The sequence below is a fragment of the Hylobates moloch genome, unplaced genomic scaffold (assembly GCF_009828535.3).
Source record: "Hylobates moloch isolate HMO894 unplaced genomic scaffold, HMol_V3 SCAFFOLD_2, whole genome shotgun sequence".
NCBI classification, from domain to species: Eukaryota; Metazoa; Chordata; class Mammalia; order Primates; family Hylobatidae; genus Hylobates; species Hylobates moloch.
In genome coordinates, this window is record NW_026652277.1 from 65,439,996 (window position 1) to 65,455,362 (window position 15,367).

A 15,367-nucleotide genomic window follows, 5' to 3' on the forward strand; every position below is an offset into this window, starting at 1 on the left:
GTTATTTTTGCTTGAAATTAATTCTCAGATCTTCTCTGCTGGGATCTTGGCTGACATGCATTTGCTGGAGTTGACTGGATTATATAATTGCTGTTTTCTGTCTCTACTGTGATTATGACTGAAACAGTGGATACATTTACGGTGCTACATAAATAATAATTATTTTAATTATGGTTTGACCTGTACAACATATTCTAGCAACGTAGCTGACTGTGCATTTGTGTATGTGCTCCCTTGAGGGTCCTGGAGAAGACTCCTATTATGAGGATACAAAGGAATCTCCCCTCTATGCACATGGTAATTTTACAATTATAACATGGAGAATTACAATACCACTGCAATTATAGCAAGTTTTCAGAACAAAATGGCTTTGAAATAATATATAATCTAACTGTATTGTACATATGTAGTATAAAATTTAACAATGTTTTATTTTTGGTGCCAGGAAAAAATGGATGTATGGCCATTTTTCAGGCTTCCTGTAAGAGTACAAAAGTTACTCATAAATTTTAAGTGAGACTTAAGCAACATGATTTGTGTAACATGCTTAACTAAGTGCCTGGCATGTAGTAAGTGCTCAATAAGTATTAGGTAACTGAACTGAACTAACAACAATGATAAAAAAAAATAGGTATCATTTGGTCATAGTGTATCTAAGTAAGCATTTGATATAAATGATGGTGTCTCTGCATTTTAAAAATGATCCTGGGGAACTCAGATTTGGTCCACATGCCACCTGTAGGCCCTCATCAATTCAGTGAACTTTTTTTTTTATCCCACTTGTAGTGCATAGGGGACCATGCTAGACACTGGAGGTGTTGAAGAATGGTTTAGGCCCATGGAGCCCATGGGTAGGCCACAAAGGTAAATATGATAATAACTGCTGCTATGAAACTGACAATGTAGTGAAAGAGACAAGACGGTCATGGCATAATAGAATTCTCACTGAGCACTTACTACATGTCAGGCAGTGCTCTATGGTTTTACTCGTGAAAAATCATTTAATCTTCACAGAGATGAGGAAACGGAGGCATAGAGAGTTAAATAGGGTGTTACAGGTAAGCAGCAGTTGAGATTCCAACTCAGGCTGTCTGATCAGAGTCTACACTCTTGACTGCTACATTATGTTTTCCCCTTTACACCTCACACCTTTAGTGTGCAAATAGCAGTTATATAAATATAACTTGCAGAGAGAGGTAAGAGAACTACTGTGGGAACATTACAGCCAAGATATTGGGACTACTTCTCCAAGGAGTGGCATTGAGTAAGAAAGAACAGCTGCCTAGAGGTTTTGACTGACACCCCCCATTTCCACCAAGTCTGGGGTAGACTACTCCTATGGGATCCCACAACAACTGTAATTACCCCTATTGGAGCCCTAAGTACATTTTACTGCAATTGCCTGTTTATCTGTCTCCTGGCCATTAAATATATAAGCTCTTTGACCTGCTTGGACATATTTGTATCCTGAGCATCCAGGAGGCCCTCAAGAGTTCACTGAGGGCTGGGCAGAGTGGCTTGCACCTGTAATCCCAGCACTTTGGGTGGCCCGGGCGGGAGGACCTGAAGTCCAGAAGGTTGAGGCTGCAGTGAGATATGACCATGCCACTGTACTCCAGCCTGGATGACAGAATGAGACCCTGTCTCTTAAAAGAAAAAAATTTACTGATATGAACTGTCACCATTTTTTCCCCTGAAATAGATATTTTACACAATAAAATGAATACATTTAATTTAAAAGACCAGATGCCTTGCAGAAATGCTCATTTATATAGTGCTAAGATTTGTTGAGCATGTAGCTCAGGATTTGAAACAGTTTTGTGGCTAAAAATCAGTAGGATTATTGGAGCCAAAGTAAACCTTTTAAATGCATATGTCATGGAGGATGAATGTTTCCCAATTATCTGGAAAGTTACTATGGCATTTTAAATGAAATAACAATAAATCCTGCTCCTGCTCTCATTTGAATGCTCTGTGCTTTTCTATTCTATTCACACATAGAGAATGTTCAGCCTTTCCAGTCCAGTAGGAAATACATATCCATGATCGTCAGATGGGTGCTATTTAATTGAGTAGACAATAGAGGGAAACCAGGTTCACACAAGAGAGGATGACCATATTTCAGAAATGAACAAAATTAACAATTTATGATAATTAATGTATTCTCAAATTCCTTCCAAGGAATACTATTTTTCATGTTATCAAATTCTGTCTCCATTGTTATTGAAAGGTTAGAATATTAGAAGCATATTCTTTCTCACACCAAAGTTACTGGCTTCAGGATCTGAGCCAGCTGATTTCTTTTTTTTTTTTTTTTTTTTGAGACGGAGTCTCGCTCTGTTGCCCAGGCTGGAGTGCAGTGGTGCAATCTCGGCTCACTGCAAGCTCCGCCTCCCGGGTTCATGCCATTCTCCTGCCTCAGCCTCTCTGAGTAGCTGGGACTACAGGGGTCCGCCACCACGCCCGGCTAATTTTTTGTATTTTTAGTAGAGACGGGGTTTCACTGTAGTCTCAATCTCCCGACCTCGTGATCCGCCTGTCTCGGCCTGCCAAAGTGCTGGGATTACAAGCATGAGCCACCGCGCCCGGCCGAGCCAGCTGATTTCTAAGGGCACTCTCTCCTGGAAAACATTAGGGTGCTTTTTGGAGACATGGAGGGCTATGTGTTTATTTTTAAAAATTCATTTCCTAGGCCAGGTGTGGTGGCTCACACCTGGAATCCTAGCACTTTGGGAGGCTGAGGCAAGTTGATCATCTGAGGTCAGGAGTACGAGACCAGCCTGGCCAATATCGTGAAACCCCGTGTCTACTAAAAAAATACAAAAAATAGCTTTGTGTGGTGATGCACACCTGTAATCCCAGCTACCTGGGAGGCAGAGGTAGGAGAATCCCTTGAACTCGGGAGGTGGAGGTTGCAGTGAGCGGAGATTGTACCACTGCACTCCAGCCCCATCAACAGCGTTAAGACTCTGGCTAAAACAAACAAACAAACAAAAAATTTATTTCCTGGAAAACCCAAACCCTCCCCCAGGACTTAAGCCATTCTCTGCTTCTTCAAGAACCCTCTTTGGGTTTCCCCTGATGCTTTTTTCTCAAGGCTCCTGGCTCACAGACAAGCTCTGAGCTGCCTGTCTATGCATTGCTTGACCTGCCACTCAGGCCCTTACCATGTCCACTTTTGGCCATGTTTCTCATGCATCTTCAGTGAGTGTCAAAACTCCATCCCCAAAGATGATATTTGACATTATTTTGGCTGGGCACGGTGGCTCACACCTGTAATCCCAGCACTTTAGGAAGCTGAGGAGGAAGGATTCCCTGAGGTCAGGAGTTTGAGACCAGCCTGGAGAACACAGTGAGACTCCCGTTTCTACAAAAAAAAAATAGTAATAATAAATATTAGCTGGGCATGATGGTTGGTGCCCATAGTCTCAACTACTAGGGAAGCTAAGGCAAGAGGATCGCTTGAGCCCAGGAGGTCAAGGCTGCAGCAAGCCATGACCACACCACTGCACTCCAGCTTGGGCAACAGAGCAAGACCCTATCTCAAAAAAAAAAAAAAAAGAAAGAAAGAAAAATATATATTACGCATTGTCTGAAATAGACTGGATTCATTCATTCATTCCTTCAAAAAACATTTGATGAATGCCCAGTATATGCCAAGCACTGTCTGGCAGGCACAGGTACTAAAGTGGCTTATGAAGTAGTGAGGCTCCTTGTTTTCATGAACTTTATACTCTAAAGAGAGGAACAAACAAAAAAACCAAGCAGATGAATAGGTACCTATAAACTGTGATCAGTGCCATGTGGTAGCCCTATGATGAGAATAAGAACAGGAAGGAGGGGTCCGGGGCTTCCTTCCTAAGGACGGACATTAAATCTGAGACAGGAGGGGTAGGGAGGAAGGCTAGCGAAGGGGTGGGAGAGAAGGTGAATGGAGAAAAGTTTTCCAGGCAGAGGAAAGCAGTGTGCAGATCCAGAGGTGGGAAAGAGCTTGATGGATTTTAAGAAGGAAAAGACCATTGTAGAAAGGAAAAAGAGTGGTATGAGATGACACTGGAGAAGGTAGGCAGAGCTACGTTTAGGTGACTGGGTTTTGTTTTAAATTCAATGGGAAGCCATCGAAGGCCACTACTTAGGAAGTGACACTAATCAGATTTACAAAAGAGCGCGCTGCCCATGAGAAGGCTAAGATTAAAAAGATATCAAGTGTTGGCCAAAATACAGAGCAAATGGAACATTCATATCTTTCCAGTAAGAGTATAAACTGGTATAACTACTTGGGAAATTGGCAATATCTACTTAAGTATGCATATCCCATGCCCAACAATTTCATTCCTAGGTTTATTTCAACAGAAATGCATACATACACTCACCAGAAGAAAGGCATGAGAATGCTCATGGCAATATCATTCATAATAGTCAAAAACTATTTGAAAACTACTCAAGTATCCATCAACAGTAGAATGGGTAAATAAATTGTGGTAAATTCATACAATGAAATACTTCCCAGGAATAAGACTAAACAATCTACAACTATAAGCGACAACATGGGTGAATTTCATCAACACAATGTTGAATAAAAGATGCCAGGTACAGAAGAGGATGAATGGGATGATTCTACTTACATAAAGTTTTAAAGCAGGCCGGGCGCGGTGGCTCACGCTTGTAATCCCAGCACTTTGGGAGGCCGAGGCGGGCGGATCATGAGGTCAAGAAATCGAGACCACGGTGAAACCCTGTCTCTACTAAAAATACAAAAAATCAGCCGGGCGTGGTGGCGGGCGCCTGTAGTCCCAGCTACTCGGAGAGGCTGAGGCAGCAGAATGGCGTGAACCCGGGAGGCAGAGCTTGCAGTGAGCCGAGATTGCGCCACTGCACTCCAGCCTGGGTGACAGAGCAAGACTCCATCTCAAAACAAAACAAAAAAAAGTTTTAAAGCAGGAAAAACCAATCTTACGGTGTTGGAAGTTAAGATAGTGGTTCCCCAACCCAAATGCTCATCAATGACAGACTGAATAAAGAAAATGTGGCACATATACACCATGGAATACTATGCAGCCATAAAAAATGGTGAGTTCCTGTCCTTTGCAGGGACATGGATGAAGCTGGAAACCATCATTCTCAGCAAACTAACACAGGAATAGAAAGCCAAACACCACATGTTCTCACTCATAAGTGGGAGTTGAACAATGCGAACACATGGACACAAGGAGGGGAACATTACACACTAAGGCCTGTTGGGGTTTGGGGAGCTAGGGGAGGGATAGCATTAGGAGAAATACCCAATGTGGATGACAGGTTGATGGGTGCAGCAAACCACCATGGCACATGTATACCTATGTAACAAACCTGCACATTCTGCACATGTACCCCAGAACTTAAAGTATAATAATAATAATAATAAGATAGTGGTTCCTTTGGAAGGAGGGAGTGTGGAAGGGGCGTGAGTGGATGTCTGGGATGCTGGTCATGTCTTATGTATTGATCTGGCATTGGTCACATGAGTATGCTCTTTTATGTAAAACCACTGAGTTATACAATATGGTTTGTGTTTCTTTGTATATATGTTATATTTCAATAACATACATATAACTTGCATAAAAAATAAGACTTTTTGGGGGGGATGGAGTTTCACTCTTATTGCTCAGGCTGGAGTGCAATGGCGCAATCTGGGCTCACTGCAACCTCCACCTACTGGGTTCAAGCAATACTTCTGCCTCAGCCTCCCGAGTAGCTGAGATTTCAGGTGTGTACCACCATGCCCAGATAATTTTTGTATTTTCAGTAGAGACGGGGTTTCAACATGTTGGTCAGGCTGGCCTTGAACTCCTGACCTCAGGTGATCCATCTACTTCAGCCTCCCAAAGTGCTGGGATTACAGGCATGAGCCATCACACCCGGCCAAAAATAAGACTTTATGTTTTAATAAGGGTACCCTGATTGCTGTGTGGAGAATGAATTGACAAAGGCAGGAGTTGATGTAGGTGAGCAATTGGAAGGTGATTCCTTGAGAGAGGAACCTCTTGAGATTAGGTGGACACTGTGAAGCAACAGAGGAGTGGACAGATTTGAGAGACTCTTGGAAAGTAAAAATCAATAAAACTCGCTATTGACCAGGCACGGTGGCTCACGCCTATAGTCCCAGCACTTCGGGAGGCCAAGGCAGGTGGATTGCTTGAGGTCAGGAGTTCGACACCAGCCTGACCAACATGGTGAAACCCAGTCTCTACTGAAAACACAAAAATTAGCCAGGCATGGTGGTGCACGCCTGTAGTCCCAGCTACTTGGGAGACCAAGGCGGGAGAATTGCTTGAAGCCAGGAGGTGGCAGTTGCAATGAGCCAAGATCATGCCATTGCACTCCAGCCTGGGCCACAGAGTGAGAATCTGTCTCACACAAAAAATTAAAAATTAAGGCCAGGTGCGGCGGCTCACACCTGTAATCCTAGCACTTTGGGAGGCTGAGGCAGGCGGATCATGAGGTCAGGAGATCAAGACCATCCTGGCTAACACAGTGAAACCCCGTCTCTACTAAAAAATACAAAAAATTAGCCAGGCGTGGTGGCGGGCACCTGTAGTCTCAGCTACTTGGGAGGCTGCCGGAGGTGAGTTGCAGTGACCCAAGGCAACCACCTGCAGACAGGGTGAATCTGTCTCAAAAAAAATTAAAAATTAAAAAAAATTAAAGCTTGCTATTGGCCTGAATGGGAGTTAAGAGAAAAGGAAGAAGAAAGTAAACTACTAGATCTGGGGCCTGGGCTACTGAGTGGTGGTGTTATCATTTGAGATGGGAAAGTCTAGGGGAGAATCAAGGTTGGGTAAAAATCTACAGTTCAGGACTCAAGGCTTCCCATCATGTCTATTGGTGCAAGGCTGATTTTAGAGGAAATGGAGAAAATCAAAATGACTCAGAACACCTATAGCTTTGCCAGCTATGACAAGGACTCTCTGAACAAAAAGAGGAAACATTCACGTTCAAAAGAATTTTCTTCCCAGGATTTCACAGTCTCTCCTCCAACTCTTCTCCACTCCTTTAGCTCTGGATCTGACAAGCAAACTCCTGCCACCAGAAAAGTGGTGAGGATATCCTTGCATTCCTCTCTTGGCCAGAAAGTGGAAAATTCCCATGTCTTCTTTTTAGGTCAGGGAGTGTTGCAATTAGAGAAAAGACTTTTCCTAGGATAAGAAGGAAAGGAAACAAAAGTACCAACCAGAGAACACAAAGTGGAAGGAAAACGAAGAGTGTTTTCTGAGCTGCCTGGGTTCTGACCCAAACAACACGATGTTGAAAGAGCTGCGATGCTGGAGCTGCAGGGTGCAGGCGGGGGTGTCCAGGGCGAGGCAGGAGAGGGCGTCGGGGATCCTATATTATATGGTAGGCATGGTAGGCTCTGCAGAGGATTCCGGCACTCAAGCTTATAGTCATTGAACAACTTTGAATAACACAGTGTGGTCTGCATTTCAGAAGGATCCTTATGGTAGGATTGTGGGGGGTGAGGAGAAGAGGTGAAGATTGGAGTTGGGAGATGCAGTTAGGAGGCTGTGACCACAGTCTGGACAAGAGAAGGCAAGGACTTGAACTAAGGCCCAGGAGGCAAGAAGGAATGAAAGAAAGACTTGGTGCCAAGAATGACTTGGGAGGTCAATCTGGAGATTTCCCAGTTTAGGGAACTGGGCAGATTCTGATGGGGAGGGGGATGGGCTAGTCAAGGACAACGTCCAGGCTGAAGGGACCCTTGGAACTGTGACATCAACAACTGAGATAATACAGGACAAGAAGGAGGTTTACAGGAGCTTGAATAGGATTTGTTGACTCCTATGATCTGGTAAGAGCCTAAATCCTGTTTCTGCAAAAGTCGTCATTGTTCTGGTGAATCGATGCCCCACCCAGGCACTGAGTCACTGGTTCCATGCATTTGTTCACATGCTAATTTGTTCATAAACTTCTGGGAAATTACTTTCTACTTCTTATCTCCTTGCTGTTTCTTCCTGGTCACCAAATACTCAGCCTTGCAAGTAGAAGGTACTGTATCCAAATTACCTTTTGAATTTAGTGGCTTTTATACAGTGTGAACCATAATGCTAGGAAAAAGACACAGGAGGCCAGGCATGGTGGCTCACCCCTGTAATCCCAGCACTTTGGGAAGTGGAGGCCAGCAGATTGCTTGAGCTCAGGAGCTAGAGACCAGCCTGGGCAACATGGCCAGACCCCATGTCTACAAAAAATACAAAAATTAGCCAGGTGTAGTGGCACACGCCTGTGGTCCCAACTACCCAAGAGGCTGAGGTTAGAGGATCGCTTGAGCCCGGGGATTGAGGCTGCAGTAAACTGTGATTGCGCCACTGCACTCCGGCCTGGGTGACAGAGCGATACCTTGTCTCAAAAAGAAAAAAAAAAAAGACAAAGGAACACTAAAGCCCACTCCATTTAGATGAGAGGAGAAAAAGAATGTTTTCCTTTGAGTTCTTTGGTTAGCAACTCTGTCCCCATTATGTGCACATCAATTATTTCAAATGGCAAAGAGCACAGTGATGTTTGAGGTATCAGTGCTGGGAGCCAGGAGGGTCCTCGTTCTTTCCTTATCTGAGTATGACAGTAGCTTGAGTAAATCAGTGACCTCTCCTACTCAGTTTCTTTCTTTTTTTTTTTTTTTGGAGACTGAGTCTTGCTCCATCACCAGGCTGGAGTGCAGTGGTGCCATCTGGGCTCACTGCAACCTCTGCCTCCCAGGTTCAAGAGATTCTCATGCCTCAGCCTCTTGAGTAGCTGGGATTACAGGTGTACACCGCCATGCCAGGCTAATTTTTTTTTTTAATTTTAGTAGAGACAGGGTTTCACCCTGTTAGCCAGGCTGGTCTTGAACTCCTGGCTTCAAGTGATCTGCCCACCTCAGCCTCCCAAAGTGCTGGGACCACAGGTATGAGCCAATATGCCCGAACTTCTACTCAGTTTCTGTGTGCAAATGGTGATGGATTGCTACCCTTCCTTTCAGTGGCTGTGAGGAGTATCAAATAAGCTCATATATTTAGATATGCTTTGGAAGGAGTAAAACGGCATTGGAAATACCGGGCCATATAAAATGGAATAGCAAAACTAAACTGAAAGGAAATGACCTGTATACTTCTATTGGTCCATCTGGATTTTAGAAGTATCAGGGTAATTGAAATATTTATTTTTCATTCAACTTTCAGGTAAAAGGTAGACCCAGCTGGTGTTTATCCTCTAGGTGGTGTGTGTGATTGCACGCGTGACACAAGGAAGAGCTATTTGTCACACAGTGACAAATTTTAGAATGAAACTTGAAAAGGTCACAGAGAGGGCTGTGAATTTTAAGCTGTGCTCCAAAACGGAGTACTAAGCAGCACCTATCAGAAAAGCTCTTCCTTTGTCCTCCAGGTGGGGTGAAGAGGGAACTCTTGAATCTCCAATGCCGCTTTCTCAGGTTCTCTATTGGTGGCTTTAGTGAAAGCAAACAGGACTCAGACAGGCAGATAAGATAACCACTATCTGAAGTGTGAGCCTGCAGTTTTAAATTGCCTTTTATTTGGAAATACCTTCAATCTCATTTGGATGCTAAGGGCAAAACTTAAATCTATCACACCCAGCCCTAGACAACTTGTTTATTAAATGTGCAGAATAAAGATTTGATGCGAACTTCTATGGCAATAAACTAGGTTCACGGGTGGGTATCAGGTTAAACCAAACGAATCGCTGACATTCAAGGGATTTTTGGCTGCAACAGTTACATAGGCCAGAACTGCCTAATCTAATCCAGGTTCTGTCACTGGCAAATTCGAATCACCTACAGGAATCTTTGACGGAATTTATATTAGTCATTCCTTACTTTTTGTGTGTGTGATAGTCTGGTGTGTCTCTAATTATCTCAAAAAGTATTGAAGTATATCTTAAATCAAGTTTACTTTCATGTATCTTTACGAATAAAAATATGCCATTGCACTCTTATTTAGTACAATATGTGTTAGTGTTAGAGAATGAACACAAAGCTTGGAAATCATCATGATCACACCTGAATTTGACCAGAATAGAGACAGGCATTAAATCTGAATTATCAATATCGTGTGTGTGTGTGTGTGTGTGTGTGTGTGTGTGTGTGTGTGGTGCTACTGGTGTCTGTAGCAACATAACTCAACCACAAAAACATGAATCTTGTAGTTGGATAAATCATTTTGGTTCAGCCAAACTTTATTTTCTCAAGTGAACAAAATGCGGCTTCCCTCCATAATATCAGGTTTTTCACAGGGCTGCCATAGGATATTATTTGATAATAAATATTTTCTGTAACTCATGCTTGTTTTAGAATGTTGTTTTTATGGAAGAGCCTCAGAAAGTTAAACCTTTTAATTCCACAACGAAGGCTAGTCTGTCAAAATACTGTTTTTGTGACAATAAATGCAAAACCTACTATGCCATTTCTTACCAGCAGCCAAGAATTTTTTTTTTTAATGTTTGAGAATTTCAGCAGTTGATGCAAAGTGGACATTATGAGCTACGGATCTATGTTACAGGAGCCAATTTTAAACATTTTAATTGAGTGGAATTTAAGTTCAGGTCCTCCCTTACCTCTTTGAAGTTGCTGGGGCCCTTTTGCATTTTAAATCTACTCAAAAGTGCCCATAGGAGCAAGACTCACCAGTCGCAGCCACTGATGGAGTTCACGGCCACCCCTCTCCCTGCTCCTGTCCCTATGCCTTTGTTCAGGCAGTTCCCTCTAGAAGAAACACACCTCTGGTCGTTCTTCTCTCTCTTTCTCTCTTTTCTTTTGAGACGGAGTCTCACTCTGTCGCCCAGTCTGGAGTGCAGTGAAACGATCTCGGCTCACTGCAACTTCCATCTCCCAGGTTCAAGTGATTTTTGTGCCACAGCCTCCCAAGTAGCTGGGACTACAGGCATGCGACACCACGCCCGGCTAATTTTTATATATTTAGTAGAGATGGGGTTTCTGCATGTTGGCCAGGCTGGTCTCGAACTCTTGGCCTCAAGTCCTGGCCTCAAGTGATTCGCCTGCCTTGGCCTCCCAAAGTGCTGGGAATACAGATGTGAGCCACCGCGCCCGGCCAGTTCTTCTTACTTTTTTTTTTTTTTTTTTTTTTTGAGATGGCGTCTCCCTCTGTTGCCAGGCTGGAATGCTGTGGCTCGATCTCTGCTCACTGCAACCTCTGACTCCCTGGTTCAAGCAATTCTCCTGCCTCAGCTTCTCAAGCAGCTGGGATTACAGGCACGCGCTAGCACGTCCAGCTAATTTTTGTGTTTTTAATAGAGACGGGGTTTCACCATATTGGCCAGGATGGTCTCGAACTCCTGACCTCGTGATAACAGGCGTGAGCCACCGCGCCTGGCCCAGTTCTTCTTACTCTTAAAGACAGCTCAGACAGCAGCCCAAGAAGCCTCCCGCCCCGCCCCCCAAATCTCTTAGTTTGGGTAAAGCGCCCCGATTCTGTGTGGTCATGGCTTTATATTTGTCCCTCTTCCTGTTCAAATAACTTGTGCGCCTATATAGGGCCTGCCCGCGGTGGAATGGACCCGGCTGCAGCTGGAATCGCATCACTCCCTCCTCCCCTCCCCCAGCACTGACATACGAGCCCCAGTGTCCTGAGGATGACTCCAAACAGCGTCGGACCTTCAAGTGGAACCTCAGGCTTGTTGACGAGTGGCCTGGAACTGCACCAGATTTTAGGGGTGCCTGGGGAGGCTTAGAGATGGGAGACGCCCTGACTTGGTTTCTTTCCATAACATTTGGGAACACTTGGCTTGGTTTCAGTTACCAAATGCGGACTCGCCCAGGGTGGACTTAGTTCTGAGGTGGCCTCTTGCTCCCTCTAGTGGTTTAGAAATCACTGCAGGCGGGTCAAAGACGGGTCTGGCTTTTTTCCGAGGAGGAATCCGCATTAACCATTTAGACATCTACTGCGCAGCGAAGTCAATTCATGACTACGTTTCTGAGCAATCCAATAATTAACCAAATGCACACACAATAAGGACTTTGGACCGTCTTGTGGATCCTTGGAGGACCTTGGGTTCATTTTATAGTGCAAACCTAACAGGCTGTAAGTACCCAAGGGATAATTGAAAATATGCTTTAATCAAAAGCAATCACCCTGTCATTGTCAGCCTGTGAAACATTAGCTCGTGGAGCGGGATGACAGCACCCAGTTCTCTTATCGCTCCAAGATAACTCCACCAGGATGACAGAAAAGCATCAGATTTGGAGATGTCACCAGTCTGGAGTCTCAGTTACATTCAAATTTCATGATAGCCTATCCTTGGGAAACTGAATTGTCTCTTTTGAACAGAGACAATTTCTTAGTTGAGTGAGTTCAGTCATTTTGTGATTCAATATCAGATCATTACAGTTCCTTTGGGACATAAAAACTATCGTTTCCAGAGACAGAGGAGTGTACTTTGCTATGTTTGTACCTGCCCTACACATAAACTTCTTAATGCAACATACATTTTCTGAATGACTTAAAAATAATAGCTGAATATGGCATCTTTCTTCAGAATTGCACGAAGCTTTAAATATCACCTACTGTGGGGTGCAGCGACGCATGCCTGTAATCCCAGCACTGGTAAGGCTATAGTGGGAGAATTAGGCTTGATTTTCGGAGTTTGAAACCAGCCTGGGCAACATAGGGAGACACTGTCTCAATTATAAATGAATAAATATCACCTCCTCAGAGAAGATTTCCTGAGTCACCAGACCAGCTTGGGCCTCCCACAGTGACGATGGCCTCCCACAGCACTGGGTGACCACAGAGCACTAGTCACGCCTGCCATTTAATGAGGGCCTGGTTTGTTTTCCGTCTGTCTCCTCTGTCCAAAGCTGAGCTCCGTGGTTGGTTGGTTGTCCATGACAGCCTCCCAGAGTCTAGCACAGTGCCTGGTATAGGAGGTGCTGAATAAATATTTGTCAACTGATAACAATCTAGGGGGGTAAATGCTGAGGAGACAGACAGCAGAGGAGAGCTGGTGCTGTTTGTTGTTTTTTGTTTTTTGTTGAGACAGGGTCTCACTCTGTCACCCAGGCTGAAGTGCAGTGATGCCATCTCGGCTCACTGCAACCTCCGCTTCCCAGGCTCAGGCGATTCTCCTGCCTCAGGCTCCCAAACAGCTGGGATTGCAGGGGGTCACCACCACACCTGGCTAATTTTTGTATTTTTAGTAGAGACGGAGTCTCACCATGTTGGTCAGGCTGGTCTCGAACTCCTGACCTCAGGTAATCCACCCGCCTCCCAAAGTGCTAGGACTACAGGCGTGAGCTACCGTGCCTGGCCTGATTCTTATCTTAGGGCTGTGAGGGAACACTTCATTCAAATTATGAGCAGAAAAAAAAATACCTGATTAAAGACTCAGGAATAGTGAGGTGAAGGACTGAGATTAGCACCCAGGTGGGCAGTGCACGTCTGTAACCTCAGTGCAGCAAAGAGGAGAGAAGCCCAGAATTCTCCCACTCAACTCCCAAGTCAATCAGGAATCACCATCTCCTGGCTCGTGGAGCTGCATTTCTTTGCCAATGGCCTGATGGAAACTGGCCTAAGCTCTGGGGGATGGTTTACCAGCAGGACTGTCCTATTATCTTACTATGTGTGGGATGTTTACCTTTCCAAAGGCATTTTTTTTTTTTTAAACAGGCTGGAGTGCAGTGACATGATCTCAGCTCACTGCAACCTCAGCCTCCCGGACTCAAGAGATTCTCCTGCCTCAGCCTCCCGAGTAGCAGAGATGGCAGGTACATGCCACCACACCCAGCTAATTTCTCTACTTGTAGGTGAAACGGGGTTTCAATATATTGGCCAGGGTGGTCTTGAACTCCTGACCTCAAGTGATCCACCCTCCTTAGCCTCCTAAAGTACTGGGATTACAGGTGTGAGCCACCATGCCTGGCCTCTAAAGGCATAGTTTTAAAGCACTGAAAATTAAACAATAACAAAATACCTGGAAGCTCTGGAGGCAACAAAGACCTAGAAGGCCAAAAGTGCACAGACTGTAAGAATAGAATACAGAGTAAGGGTAAGACTATAAAGAGGAATGAAAATATGAGGCCAGGAGAAAAGAGACGGAAAAGAGAACGAATGTGTTCCTTCTTGTGTGTCCTTCAGCTTTCCTTCTGTATCACTGACTATCCAAAGAGAAATTTAGTTAAACAGGCAGCAAGTGTGAATTGAATGCTGGGAAAGACACACATACAATTAAAATCCCACAGGAAAATTATAAATGTGAGTAGGTCAGCAGGGAGGCACCCAGCCTTGGTAGGCCTCCTGGGATGTCATGTAGCTGGGTGTGTGTTTTCAGCCCTGCTATACCCCAGATTTCATTTTTGAATGAGGGTGATTGTATTTGGAGTTAGAATGAGTCAACCCTTTTTGACTTTATTAGTTAGGATTGTTAAAGTTTTGCTGTAAGTAACAGAAAAAAAAAAATCAAAATAAGTGGCTTAACAAGTGAGAGAGAAGGTAGAATTTTAGGCCAGGCACTGGCCTAAATTTGTGGCTCACACCTGTAATCCAAGCACTTTGGGATGCCAAAGCAGGAGCCCAGGAGGTTGAGGCTGCAGTGAACCATGATTTCACCAAGGCACTCCAGCCTGAGCAACAGAGTGAAACCCGGTCTCAAAAAAAAAAAAAAAAAAAAAAAGAGGCTGGGTGCAGTAGCTCATGCCTGTAATCCCAGCACTTTGGGAGGCCGAAGTGGGTGGATCACCTGAGGTCAGGTGTTCGAGACCAGCCTGACCAACGTGGAGCAACCCCATCTCTACTAAAAATACACAAAAATTAGCCGGGGGTGGTGGTGCGTGCCTGTAATCCCAGCTACTCAGGAGGCTGAGGCAGGAAAATTGCTTGAACCCGGGAGGCGGAGGTTGCAGTGAGCCGAGATTGCGCCATTGCACTCCAGCTTGGGCGACAAGAGCGAAACTCCATCTCAAAAAAAAAAAAAAAAGACAATTTTCTCTCTGCTGGCGTGGCCGACTCACGAGGGCATCTCAGAAAAACAAGAAGCCCAAGAGGTCAACCTGGAAGTTTAATTTGGACCTTACTCATCCAGCAGAAGATGGAATTTTTGATTCTGGAAATTTTGAACAATTTCTTCAGGAGAAGGTTAAAGTCAATGGCAAAACTGGATATCTTGGGAATGTTGTTCACATTGAATGCTTCAAGGTAAAATCACAGTTCTTTCTGAGAAACAGTTCTCTAAAAGGTATTTGAAATATCTCACCAAGAAATACCTTAGGAAGAGCAATCTTCATGATTGGCTTCGAGTGGTTGCATCTGACAGGAGACTTACGAACTTTGTTACTTCCAAATTAGTCAAGAAGATGAATCGGAGTCGGAGGACTAGGCAAAGGCTTCCC

General features: G+C 44.4%; 1 pseudogene; it reads left to right on the top strand.

Moving 5' to 3' along the window:
* Positions 1-799: 799 nt before the first annotated feature.
* On the top strand, positions 800-15,354 carry LOC116476561 (ribosomal protein eL22-like; annotated as a pseudogene).
* Positions 15,355-15,367: the final 13 nt, after the last annotated feature.